The following is a 14,155-nucleotide window of genomic DNA, read 5'->3' as shown; positions in this document are numbered from 1 at the left end:
GTTTTGATATGCATGTAGATCCTAAAATATTTTTAGAATTACTGGTTCTGACACATTATATTTATGTATATCTATATTGAGAGAGAGAAGTAAATTACAATTTTGAGAACTTAAAGGGGAAATTAATCATCATTTAAATGTGAATGTATGTTTCCAATATTTCTAATTAAATTATACAAAAATATCAAATTTGAAATGTGAGAATTATAAACATGAATGTATTTTGATTCTGTATTTATTTTCTGGTATATGAAACATTTTTGAAATGTTATTTGTGTTAGTGCAGCCAAAAGGGAATCATTTTAGTGTACATGTATTTTCTAAAAATACAGTTGCATTTTATTCATAAAAATTAAATTTTATTTATATGTTCTTTAAATCATAAAAGTTTGTCATTACCTGTCTATTAATTACTATAACTGGATAGTGTTTCATGATAAATATCAGTTATAAAGGGGAGCTATAAGCAAATGTATTAAAAAATTAAATAAGAAAAATATGTGTGTGGACACAGAGCTGATTCAGAAGCATCAGGCCCTGCACTTAAATGTTCATGCCAATTCACTGCTATGATATTGAAACTACAGAAACAGGCCTACAGAAATGGCCTAAGCTGGGCAATTTTTCCATATCATAATTTTATTAAAGTTGAGAATTCTTCAGCTAAGTAGAATTTTTTTTTTGCATTCAGTTCTTGACATAGAAAGAAATCGTCAGTGAAAATGTCAAAATGTCAAAATTAAGCACAAAGGGACTATATACCAATGCCGACTGTAAAACACAATAGCTACATAATTTCTGTCTGTTTGATTATATGGGCTGTAAATAAATATCGTTTGCATTTTGCTACATGCTTTCCTGCAAGAAAAATAAAGAAGATACTGTGCTTGTATTTTCATTCACTATTCCAAACTGATTTTAATGTAGGATTAATATTTGTCAGATAAATGAAAAGAGGAAGAAGAAGAGGGAGAGAAAAGTTAAGTGTAGTTTTAAGTTTTAAGTTGTAAGCAAATCAGTAAGTTTATGATATAGCAGTTTATGTCTGTAGTAGAAATACACTTATTCCAATGAGGCTTAAACTTAACATTCTGGTCTTCTGGGTGTACTGTTGGTGACTTACATTTTTCACTGCTTTGTCTTTTTTAATGAACATAGAACAAATAAAGTAGACTAGGGATGGGGATGGGGATATAATGTATTCACATTTGAAGTCAAACCACACGGGGCAACTTAGTAATAGGTTGGGCACTAACAAAATAATTTATCTCTTGTAGACTAAGTTTTCTCATCTCTAAAATTGGGATAGTCATACTTATTTTTGAAGGTTGCTATAAGAATTGGGGTGATTTTGATGTCTGCAAATGATAGGCAATTATCTACTGAATCTACTATTATTTTGATGATGGTGATTGTAATTATTAGTATCAATAACTTAAGTTACATGAAATTATGTGAGAAATCTCATGATGATTTTCTATGCAATATACCTCTGTGACGGTAAAGTACATCTGTTAGATTATGATAATTTTGCAGAAAATGCAATAAAGGATGACAGAAAGTGTATCTGATGTTTGGAAACTTTTGAATCATGTGAAGATAAAGTTACCTTTATGTAGAATTTGATGACATAATTTACTTAATTTAAGCAATGTAAACAATCAGGCTTCATTTTTCTAAAGACTGTAATTTTAATTTTATTGACATAAAGTAACTGTTTTAACTCTCTTTTCTGTTTTTTTTTTTTATTTTTCTTTCCCTTTTTATTTAGGGGGATGACCTTGATTATAGTATAGTCATGATACCATTTTGCAATATTTGAAAAAAATTACCACAAAACACTGATAATTATGAAAAGAATTCTAATTGAAACAATTATATTGACTACCAATAGAATCTATCAATTACTATTATAAAACTATAGTCAGTTCTACTAATGTTAACAGACTAGAATTTGAATTTTCATTTTTCCAGATTTTATTCCCATTACATACTGGTATGATTTTTTCTCAAGAACATATAAGTGGTTTCAGCAAAGCAAATGTCCATTCTCTTGTGCCCTGCCTTTCTCTCTCTCTTTATGAGCCTATCTTTCTACTAAGTGAACTCACAGGGATATGTGTACTTCAGGGATTCAGCAGATCCAATGTGCTAGTTATAATCTAGACTTCCTTGCAGATTATGAAACCAAATTATTTATAATCCAATGAATGCAAAGTAAATATTTTACCCATATTCCATCTCAAGTATAATTAAAACTACATCTAGACATTTTTAGATTTTAGGTAAAAAATATCAATTTGACAAATAGTTTTATGAACTTATGAAGTTCTAGGCTTTATGATAAATTTGATCAGATAATATTGAAATTTCTCCCACTGATTCTAATATTCTAATTTTCATTACCTAAATAACATTGGAGGATATTAATGAACTCAAGATTTCTTCCTCCAAATTTTTCTTCTTAGAATAAAGCTGAAAGAGAGGAATGAGATTTTTGTTGAGAAGTGGTTAAAGAAAGTACAACATCCCACGAGGTCAGACTCCCTGAAGAAAGAGCAAGAACTTTCTTAAACAAGTCTCAGAATCATTCTCCAGGTCAAAATTTTGCGTTATTTGATATCTATAATTACTATGTTTTTGTTAGCAGAACATTCCTTTTTTATAGGTGACAAAAATAGTGTGTGATTTTTAGGTTTGTTATATTTTCATATGTGTTGATAGCATGATGATATTTTTCATGAGTTTCTATTACATCAAATAATGTGAATACAAGATGTAAATTATACACCATTTTTGTGAAGCTTACCTTATTCTCTAAGGGAACTGCTGCAATATGTGGTATATAGAATAAAAACCATTTTGTTAGGGTAGTGCAAATAAAATGTTGTCATGTAGTTTTGATATAGACTTTATTTATCATAGTAATATTAGTAATTAATCCTGTAGTAATTGGATTTGCTAAAAATGTAATGATCTTTCCCACCATACCATGAGGATAATTAGTTCTCCTTTATTTGCCAATAACATTACGTTGATCTTTAATAGAATAAATTTAAACTGTTATGAGTAGTTAAAAATATAAATTGATTTCAGCAAAATGATTTCTGTTTAATTAATCTTAGCCAACTTGGCTAAAGTATTAAAATACAGATTTCTTTTTCTTATATTATAAAATATCTTTAATTTTGAAAAAGCAATAGCTAAACACTAATGTGTTCCCTCCCCCCCTTCTTTTGTGCCTTTTGTCATCAGCCTCTAGCTGGAGGACAAAAATAAAAGAGAGGCTGGAAAAGGAATAATGTTAATGGATAGAGCTAGTTTTCTTTTTCTCTTTATTGTTTATGTAGTCTCCATCATTAAAATTTCAGTCATAGGCAATGACTTTTGAGAAATCCAGTAAGGCTGCTTTTGTGGTTCTGTGTCACAAACATAAGAAGAAGCTGCCACATCTATGTTATTATCCCAGCAAAACATTAGGGTTAATTGGGTATTAAAATACTGGAATGTCATTGTTCTGAAAATTTAGTTTTAGCATGTGTTTAAAACCACAATCTTATATTTCAAATAGTATCTTATATTTCATCTTAATTCTGCTAGTTTGATGCTCAACAAATTTGGAGGAATGAATTCTGAATGAATGAACTCCTAGCTGTTATTTTCAGAATCATTTATTCATCTTTGATATTCTAATTTCCATTTAGCAAAAATCAGTGACATAACTCAAGTACATAAAAAACTTAGTTACAATGTTTAATTCCTTATTTTATGTTTTTCTTCGGTAATTCGTGAATGCTTAGAGGCATGACTGCCTTATTAAGTCCGACTATATGGTAAGAAAAAAAAAGGGAATGTCATTTGCAAACGATTAAACAAAGTGATGTTTATATTTCATACTAATTTTCTTTTTCCTATTTCACACTTTGATGTTTGAACACCACATAGCAGTGAAAACTGTTGCAGACAGCTTTTGCAGCAGAGTTGGCCCTGGTTTCTTCAGAGGTCTGAGGTGCTTGCCTTCTGTGTCCAGGGAGATTTATGAAGTCAGGGAGTGGGAACGTTAGCCATCAGATGTGCCAGAATAGAGGGGTCAGTGCCTTTCCAGAGGGCACTCTACACACTTAATCAACAACACACTTAAAAATCAAATTTTTAAAAAACGATGACAAGAGATTCCATATGAAAGCCATTAGTATCCTATAGGATGGTTAAACTATAGTGATCTTCCTGATAGTAAAGCTGTAAAAGGAAATATAACCAATGACATGATCCCACCATACTTTGGAAGAACACACATGACCTTATGGGAAACAAGTGGTTTTTTTTTTTCACAGAGAGTAAACAAAACATACATATTGCTTAATAGAAAGAAACCTGGATGATATAGTATGCACTATTTTTAACAACTCTACATCAAAAGAGACATTGAGGCTGGGTACAATGGTTTATGCCTGTAATCCCAGTACTTTGGGAGGCTAAGGTGGGAGGATTTCCTGACGCCAGGAGTATGAGACTAGCCTGGGCAACATAGCAAGACCCTGTCTCTAAAAGAAAATAAATAAATAAAATTAGCCAGGTGTGGTTGTGTGGGCCTGTAGTCCCAGCTACTCAGCAAGCTGAGGCAGGAAGATCGTTTGAGCCTTTGAGCCTAAGAGTTTGAGGCTTCACTGAGCTATGGTCACACCACTGCACTCCAGCTTGGGTGACAGAGCAAGACCCTGTCTCACCAAACAATAAAAAAATACAATAAAAAAAATAAAAAAAGAAACAAAGCAATACTGTGGCAAAATACTTTAAAGAATGCTGAAACCTATGACAACAAAGTGAAGTTTTATAAAACAATTGTGTGAGTGGGGACAAAGAAACATAGTATGTTTATTGGTCCAACTTAATTCAGGAATAAAGATCTAGACATACTTGCAAGAGAGAATGTGTGTGTCTTTTAAATATTCCTTAAATGACATTAACCTGTTTTTGTCATTGGTCAATTGAGGTGAGATCCCCAAACTTCAGTGATTGTGGCTTGATCTTTTCATTTCAGAAATAGCATAAACTGATGATATAGTTATATCCTTTAGTAAAAACTCATGACTCTAAGACTTAACTGGGTTGATACCCCTCTGCCCACCTTAATACATCCCCTGACATCCAAGTCACACACACATACACACACACACACACACACACACACGCACACACTCACTTCCCTACAGAAATGGTGCCAGGTAAGTATTAGGAAGCAAAGTCAGGACAGCTTCTGGAAAATTATTTCTGAGTCTACACACATAGGATTGGTTAAAACACATTAGCCTTTTATTTCATGTAATATACCACAAGATAATTTGCGTCCTGAAGTTTTTTGAAAGTATTTCCTATTCACCTACCATGACAAAATAAAACCTCAATAATGTAAGCAGTGAGTAAAATCACATAATTTTAAGGGCAACTATGTTACTTTATTTTTTTAGCCAGTCAGAAGTTTTATAATGTTTCACAAATTTAAGTTAATCTAAAATTTTACATCAGACACAGAACATGTTTGCCAGAAAGGCACTTTGAGTATGACTAATTATTAAGAGATTTTATAGAAAGTCAGAAAAAAATCAGAACATAAGGTCAATAAAAGTTATTAAAATATCTAGGAATACATGGATTTTCATTAATAATATAATGAGGAAAATCATGTGATATACCAAAATTTTGTGGAAAATATTTCACCTGGCAATTATGATTTCCTCAGAAACTAGTTTTAGGAAAGATATACACTTTAACAATTAATAGCATGGATTCTGGAGCCAGCTAAATTCCATATCTGTCACTTCCCAGATATGTGACCTCATACAGGTTACTCCAGGCATCCTTTCCAGGCTTCTGTGGGGTGTGATATGAGTATCCACCTCATGTAGTAGATGTGAAAATTAAATAAGTTAATATATATGAAGGGACACTCCCTGGATCGTAGTATGCATTTTGTGTATGTTAGTGATTGTAATTATTATTAGATCTGCATGTAAATCACTCTGTACACTTGACCAAGCCTCTGGGATTTACTCTCCTTTTATATGAATTGAGTATGTTTTACTAGATTGTCTCCATGGTTCTTTCCTGTTCCAAGTCTTAAAATGAAAAACTCCTTTTCACCTTTAGAGAAGGAAATACGTTGATGAATCTTCCGGTCCATTACATTCTCCAATATTTAATAGTCCTGACAAAATGACATCTGTTGTGATTGTTTGACATCTTAGTCACACAGGATAAGTAGGGATTTTTGCACTAAAATTGAAAAGGAAGAAGGTAAATATGCGCAACTAAATCAGCATCCCAGGTGTGTTCTTATTCTTTCATCAAGTTTTGGCTTACGAAAAGTTCTTTTGTATAAAATTTAATCCACAAAATAATTTAAGTCCAATCAGCTTATTTTTGTTAGTACTAAGCATAAGGATGTTTTCTTCCTAAATGAATGGAGAAAAATGTAGATGAGGGTTTTAGAATAAATATTTAAAGACCCCTAAAGTGACATGTAATCTTGCGTTAAAGCAATTACTGTGAACACCTGGGAATTGCTTAATTGACTGCAGATGGTGTAGGATATATAAAAAGTAGAAGGTTACAGATTATTCTCACATACCAAATTTATGGATTTTTGTCATTGGCTTATTTCTTTTTAACTTAGAAAATGCTGTAATGGTCTGAGACAACTTAATAAGAATGAATATTTTCTGTAAAATTAGCTATGCAAATCTTGGAGAATAGATCAACAAAATACTTAGGTTTAACAATTCATATCCATTTTAAATGATTTTGCATTGTTGATTTTAGCTCATTATTAATTAGTTAATTAATTCATATTCATTAAACTGATATTAATTAGTTTAATATTGATCAGTTTGGGAAAATTATAAGTTGAAGCAGATACCTATACTATCAGGAGAAGGATGGCACTCTTAGAAATTAGGACCCACAGTCTGTGTAACTCAATTGTAATGAGAATTATGTCTGAAGGACAGACAGGAATGCACATGTTTTGAAAAGTTATATCACAGGAATATTTAAATTATTTTTAATATCCTGAATCATTATATTAACATTTTGAAGGTACTCTTTGTTATTACCTTAAAAACATAAAAATAGATTGACTCAAACGTTTAATTGAATTTGCAATTATTTGTGGAGATAGACATGCAGAATCGAGGAATACTACAGATTTTTCTTCCTGGAGGACATAGAGCAAAACCTGAAGTTGATAGTTTAGCTGGTCATTTTCAACCCTTCTGGCCTCTCCTCTTTCCAGGCACCCCATGCCCTTGTTTAGGATCAATCATTGCAGTTCTACGAGGCCATCTCCACTCAACAGTGCTCTGTGTGTTATCGTCCTAAAGACCATCCCTGCATGGCAATGGCCTCTACTTCTCAAGACCAAGGGTGGCTTATCAGCAAAAATAGTTCATGCCCACATGGTAGGGGATACTAATGCTTTGACTGATAGGAAAATGTCTTCAAAATGTTTCCCTCTCCAGGCAAAATACATGTGTTTCAAAATATATCTTTGGTAAGAATGTCTTCAATTGTTAAAGAAGTAAATCTAGTCTTGAGTATTTAGGAAGGAGGGTGTTAGGATCAAGTGAGAAATGGTGCCTCTTTTAAGACATATTATAAAATCGCATCCCTCTCCATCTTAGCACTACCTAGGCCAGTCCGTTTATGTACTGATAAAAGGAGATAATACAAATGTTTTTCAATAAACATAGTGCAAGAACTTATTATTTCTTCAGTTTATAATACTGAGGAAAGCACTAAGCAGAGAGATATTTCATTAATTCTGTAATTATATGTTTACTCAGAATATGACTATAACTCAGTGTTTAAATTTTAATAGTACCATGATTGTAATAAAATAAAAATGGTATGTTATAGAGCCCGTTAAAGGATAAAAGTAGAATAAAGTAAACACAGTAGCAAAAGAATGGTTTTGGACTTTATATTTTAGATATTTAATTAGACCTTGTAACTACATGACTTATCTGAAATTAGTGAGTCTATGGCTTATACACTTAACCAAGCCTTGTTTTTAATGAGGTTCCCTTTGTGGGACCTCAGATTTGCAGGTGCGTTTGAGTTTCATATATAACTAACTTATTGAACATGCAATTTTGTGTTGGCCTTAATAAGAAACTTGTCTTTGGAAATTTGGTTAATGGGGCATAATGTTCACAAATGTAAGGTTATGGGACTAATTATCCAAAAAACATCTGGAAGTAGATTGCTAAATAAAATTTAGGTGTCCATATGTATACAGAAGATCGTTTACTTGAGTATTAGGGGCCCTTGATGAGGCTGCAGCGAAGCCCAGACTACTGCGCAATACTATTATGATGGCACGGTCATGGGTTAAAGAGAGAGAGAATGTAGAGAGCCATAACTTATGATGGTCTAGCTCTGTTAACTACAACAGATTCTTCCTCCTAAGTTTCACTTTGGATTTTGTGTCTATTTTTATGTGTATTTTTGGAGAAATTCCAAGTCAGATAATGCATACCCCAGAAAAAAACAAACCACAGTGGGGATAGAAAATTGAGCATAGGAAGAGAAAAAAATGAACCACAGCAGTTTCTTCTGTTTTCAAATATTTATTAGACTCCTGACAATATACACCTCATAATTAAGTCACACATAATGAGGAAACAGTGTTACCAAAATCTCTTAAGACTATCTGAAGATTGTTATGAATCCCTTAGTCAGCATTCTTTGGACAAAATATTTAATCAGCTCTGAATTCATTTGCAACTTTTTTCCTAAAATATTACCTCTAGATACTTTGTCATATATTTGCCTGAAGTCAAAAATTTCTACTCCTATCTGTTCCCTTTATGTATTGATCCTATAATACTATGGAAAAATGGAAAATTTGATCATTTTTGTCATGTCTTATTTTGAACCTTTCCATTCTGAGGTTGGTCACATGCCAGCTGCTTTGTTTTCTACATGCTCATAACCCATCAGTTTAATATATAATTAATATGCTATCCCCTCCTTTACCCTCTCCCATAGGAATTAGAGCATGTAAATAAGTCATACATTTTGGAACCCATTTTCTCGTGTCAGATTTAGAAAAAAAATCCCTCATTTCCAACCTTACATTGCTTTTGCCATACTTTATCATTCTATAAACATAAAGACCAGGCCACCACTCCAGTGAAAAGTGGGTGGTTCTAAGAGAATAGCCTTTCTTTCTTCATACCTCTTCCTGAGCTCTTATGATTTGAGCTCCTTATTCCTCTCACCTGCAGGCTCATTGATCACTTGATTTGTGAGCTACTTTTAACTGATTCAGTAAATATATCAGCAACCTAAGTCACACTAGAGTATTATAGGTAAATGTATCTGGGGAATAAAGTTTCAATATTATACACTAAGAAGTTAACCATACACATTTTCACATCACAGGCTCTTATAATTATCATCGTAATTACAATGACTAAAATAAAAGATACTGACAATACCAAGTGCTAGAATGGATGCAAAGCTACTGGAACATTCATACTGCTGCTGCTAGAAATGCAAAATAATACAACCATCCTGAAAAACAGTTTGCCTGTTTCCTATGAAGTTAAACATCCCACAATACCATCTGGTCCAACAGTCCTACTACTAGGTCTTTGCCCAACTTAAATGAAAACTAATGTTCATACAACAAAGGTCATATAAATATTTACAGTAGCTTTATTTACAATGGCCAAACACCAGAATCAACTCAAATATTCTTAATCAGGTGAATGGATAAACACACTGTGGTACATTAACACACTGGAATGATATTTAACAATTGGGGAAAAAAAAGCTATTGACATTGTGCTAGATGAAATAAACTAGTCTGAAATTTATACACTGTAGGACTGAATTTATATAAAATTCCCCCAAAGACAAAACTGTAGTAAGAAGAGATTCATCTGTAGATCACAGGGGTGGCCAGGGGGGAGGGTTTGTCTGCAAAGGGATAACACAAGGGAGTTTTATGGGGGTGATAAATCTATTCTGTATTTTGACTGTGGTGGTGGTTACAAAGCAATATACATGTGTTAAATTCATAGATGTATACACCAAAATTGACTGTATATTACCATTAAATATAAAATAAAAATCAATAAGAAACACTTCTCATTTAAGTATTTACCAAATTGATATGATGCCAATCTTTTTTATATGTAACTCATTAACATTCTGAACATTAATATGTTTTCCATGCAACCTATTTAAGGAAATACTGCACCTGAGGTCCAGTGGAAGATTTATCTTGTAAGCCTGGCTGTTATAACCATGCTTGACACATAATAGCCCCTAAATAAGTGTGGAATACACAATTAAATTATCTCAAAAATTTTCTCCAAAACCTAATTTTTTTTCGAAGTATTGGCTTTTATGAGATAGCTTTCAGAAATTTGTGTTACTATGTTTTCTTTGGTCTTGATTTCATTTGTTCTTTACTTCATATTTCTAAAATATGAAGGCTTTTATAATCTTCATATTCTGGAACATTGGGTTTCTTAGGTAATGCCTACATTCCTTTGACTAGTGTTTTTTTTTCCCATTTGCAATTATATTTTTTCTGAATACTAATTGAAAAAGTCTCTTGTTTTGAATCATCATCCATTCAAAACTCAGCTTATGATTGCACAAATCTTGTCAAACACTTTAGGAAACTTTTGATAAAATCTGTGCTACAGGCAGGGCGCGGTGGCTCACGCCTGTAATCCTAGCTCTCTGGGAGGCCGAGGAGGATGGATCACTAGAGGTCAGGAGTTCAAGACCAGCCTGAGCAAGAGCGAGACCCCGTCTCTACTAAAAACAGAAAGAAATTATCTGGCCAACTAAAATACACATAGAAAAAATTAGCCGGGCATGGTGGTGCATGCCTGTAGTCCCAGCTACTCGAGAGACTGAGGCAGAAGGATTGCTTAAGCTGAGGAGTTTGAGGTTGCTGTGAACTAGGCTGACGCCACGGCACTCACTCTAGCCCGGGCAACAGAGCGAGACTCTGTCTCAAAAAAAAAAAAAAAATCTGTGCTACATGTCTAAGTATAGTTCTTTCTCAGGTATCATAACATGCTCATTGGCTGCACAGATTCTAATTATTGAAATAACTAAATTCTCCTTATTGATTGAAAGCAAGTTTAGATTAGTCTTATTTATAGTCTTAAAACTAAAAAAAAAAAAAAAAATCAAATAATTTCCAGCTGAGGAAGTTCATCACTAGAGCTTTCTCCATCTATTTTTATGTCATATATATGTGGATAACACCGAAATCCATCCCTCCAGCTTTTCCTCTCTTTTTCTTTAAGCACGAAACTCAACAAATCAACTATGTTTTTGTCTATGTCTACCTGACAACCATGTTGATTTCAAACTCAGCATGAATCTACAACTGGCTATTCTCAAAATACTGATGAATAATCTATTTCTGCCTCAGTTTTTATATGAAAAGATAGTAGTAACTAAGTTTTTGTTCAGCACTAATAGTCCATATTTTAGAGTGTTTTATTTTAATTTAACAAAACTAGTCAGTGTCCCTTCAAAAATCAGCTCTTGTTTCTGTTTTCTTATCCATGATCAACTATTTAGAAAAGCCTATACTGTTTTTTAACGCAACACTAAATAGGTCATCTCTGCTTTTGAGTAACCTCTTTAAAGCACAGTGAAAATAGAAATTATCTATCATATTCACCTGCTGGAATGACACGGATAATAAGAGGAAAGATATGAATGCAAATAATGTAAAACTACTGAAAATTACACATACTCCACTGAACAAAACTTATGATTCTTGGAGTAAGTAGTTTTAAAGGAGAGTGCAATTGGAATATAAAAGGGATAGATGGTAAAAGGCTGATTTAGTGTCAAATAGAAACTCATAGGGTCACTGGCTGAGCATAGAAAATGATGAACACCAAATATACCTTTTCAAAGAACCAAATAATTTTCTTTATATGGAAGATATTTAGTGGATTGAGGGAAATGTTAGTAGGGGCACAGTATGAGTAACAAGAACAAATAGTTTTGAAATAGAATTTGATAAATGTTTCAAAGAAAGAATATTATTTAGTGTTTCAAGTAATGATGACTATGATCGTAAATGGACTTTCTGGCCTCCTTCCATTCTCTTCTTTCTTATGCCTTTTCCCCCCTGGCCCTTTTATAATTTTTATGGTGACATATTAAAAGCTTTTCTATGATCTGAACTCATGTTTTCTCTTTCTGTGTAGTCAACATAATCAAAGAAATCAAAGGAAATATTTTAGCCTAACTGAGCTTTCACATGGGGATATGTTTCAAGAAGCACAAAGCTACATAGTATATACTAAATGGTGACCTTGAGTTTTGGTGTAAAGCCATAGAAGCACAATTAGAAAGTTTAAATGCTTTTCCAACTGACTGTCCCTACATCCCTCTTGCCTTCAGAGCTAGAGCCATTTCCTCTGGCTCTGCCTCCAGTTCACACTCACCACAGTCCCTGGAGCTAATTTCATTGGTTGACAAGGAGAATCTTGAAACAGATTGCAATGTTAGTATTGGTTCTGTTTTGTCCTTGCTATTTCCACCCCTAGTAAATATATTTCTGGATATATTAGAGTAACAATTAATTATCCACTTTGTCAGGAAAAGTAGTTTGCATATGGAAGACCCAGGTTTAAACTTAAAAAAAACATGGTTGGGTCCATATTGTATCATTTTCAATGTAAGTCTAAAAAGTTGGACATTATTTGTTTGGAAAAGTTCACTTAAGTTTGAGCTCAGAGTGGCAAGATAGTATCAAGGATACACTTTATGATGTAAACCAGAAAAAGAAAAAAACAAATAACTGGGTACAAGCTGAGTGTGTCTAGGGGATGAAAGTATTATATACTTAACATATGCCTTAATCTGGGTTTTCCTGGAGACAGATGGAAAACTGGGTGCAGAAAGTGTATAGCTGAGTGCTTTTGAGGGCTATACATGTAAGGATCTGAGGAAGACAGGAAAACAAGACTGAGGAGGGGAATGAGATGTCCCTTATGCCCTGCAATTCAGACCTCAGCTGATCCTTCGATGAACATCTTAGGAACCTAACTGCTGCTGAAAGCTCAGCATCAGTTCAAACTTGCCTGGAGGCAGAAAGGCATGAGAGTAAAGAGCATGGACTCTGGAACCAGACTGCATGAGTTTAAATCTCGTGCTGCCATTTACAAGCTGCATAGTTTGGGCAAGTTAGTTGACCTCTTTGTGCCTGAGTTTCATGAAGTAAAATGGGCATAATGATGATATCTTGTGGAGTTATTTTGATGATTAATTAAGTGAGTTGATGTAAGTGAAGTTCTTAACACATATTAAGTCCTGTAGAAGTTCTAACTGCTGTCATTAGTAGTAGTAGCAGTATTCATTTCTTAATAAGAGAAAAAGCAGAAGATAGTTTTTACTCAGAGTTACCCAAATTCATATTGGATGGTGTAGATGATCATCCAAGGTAACATTTAATTCTAGCATCTTAAGTTTATTAAGGGTTATCACTTGATATATCAGCATAGGCAGGTGGTGCTGTGGGTCATGACATTCATGAGACTGCTGCTGGGTTCTAAGTACAATTAAATTACCCACAACATCTGTCCCTTTAACAAGTCACTGACAGGACATTAAGGTTTTATATTTATTCCCTATTAGTTTTTTGACATTATAACAGTTCATTAATTCTGGTGAAAATATACTCTTCTAGATGTGAATGTTTTAGATGACCATAAAAATGAGTAGTAAATTTAATGCCTTGCATTAATTAAATTACTTTACATTGATATTTATTGGAAATCAACATTGAAAAAGTCTGAACTTCATAATATACATTTTTATTTATTAAATTTTCATTTCTCCCCAAAATTGACTTACAAATGCAAAGCAATTCAAATGAAAATACTTATGATGATGAAATATTTCCAAAAGATTCTCATTAAAATAAAAAAGAAAAATTTAACACATGTACCTAAAATATTACAAGCACAATAATTAATGCAGTGTGGGATTAGTATAGGTATAGCCAGATCAAGAGCAGTAGAATAGGATATAAACCCCAGAAAGAAACCATGTATCTATCATAATCCAATATAAGACAGAGATGTCCTTTCAAATCACTATG

The 14,155-nt window shown here is 33.0% G+C and overlaps 1 protein-coding gene across 3 annotated transcripts in view; it reads left to right on the top strand.

Moving 5' to 3' along the window:
• Positions 1–14,155, top strand: part of SGCZ (sarcoglycan zeta) — a 229,309-nt gene that overhangs the window by 157,565 nt on the left and 57,589 nt on the right. The gene's annotated exons all lie outside the window — the stretch shown is intronic.

The sequence above is a fragment of the Lemur catta genome, chromosome 22 (assembly GCF_020740605.2).
Source record: "Lemur catta isolate mLemCat1 chromosome 22, mLemCat1.pri, whole genome shotgun sequence".
In the NCBI taxonomy this organism is placed as follows: Eukaryota; Metazoa; Chordata; class Mammalia; order Primates; family Lemuridae; genus Lemur; species Lemur catta.
The sequence above is the reverse complement of the archived record's forward strand: the minus strand, read 5'-3'. Positions and strand labels throughout refer to the sequence as shown.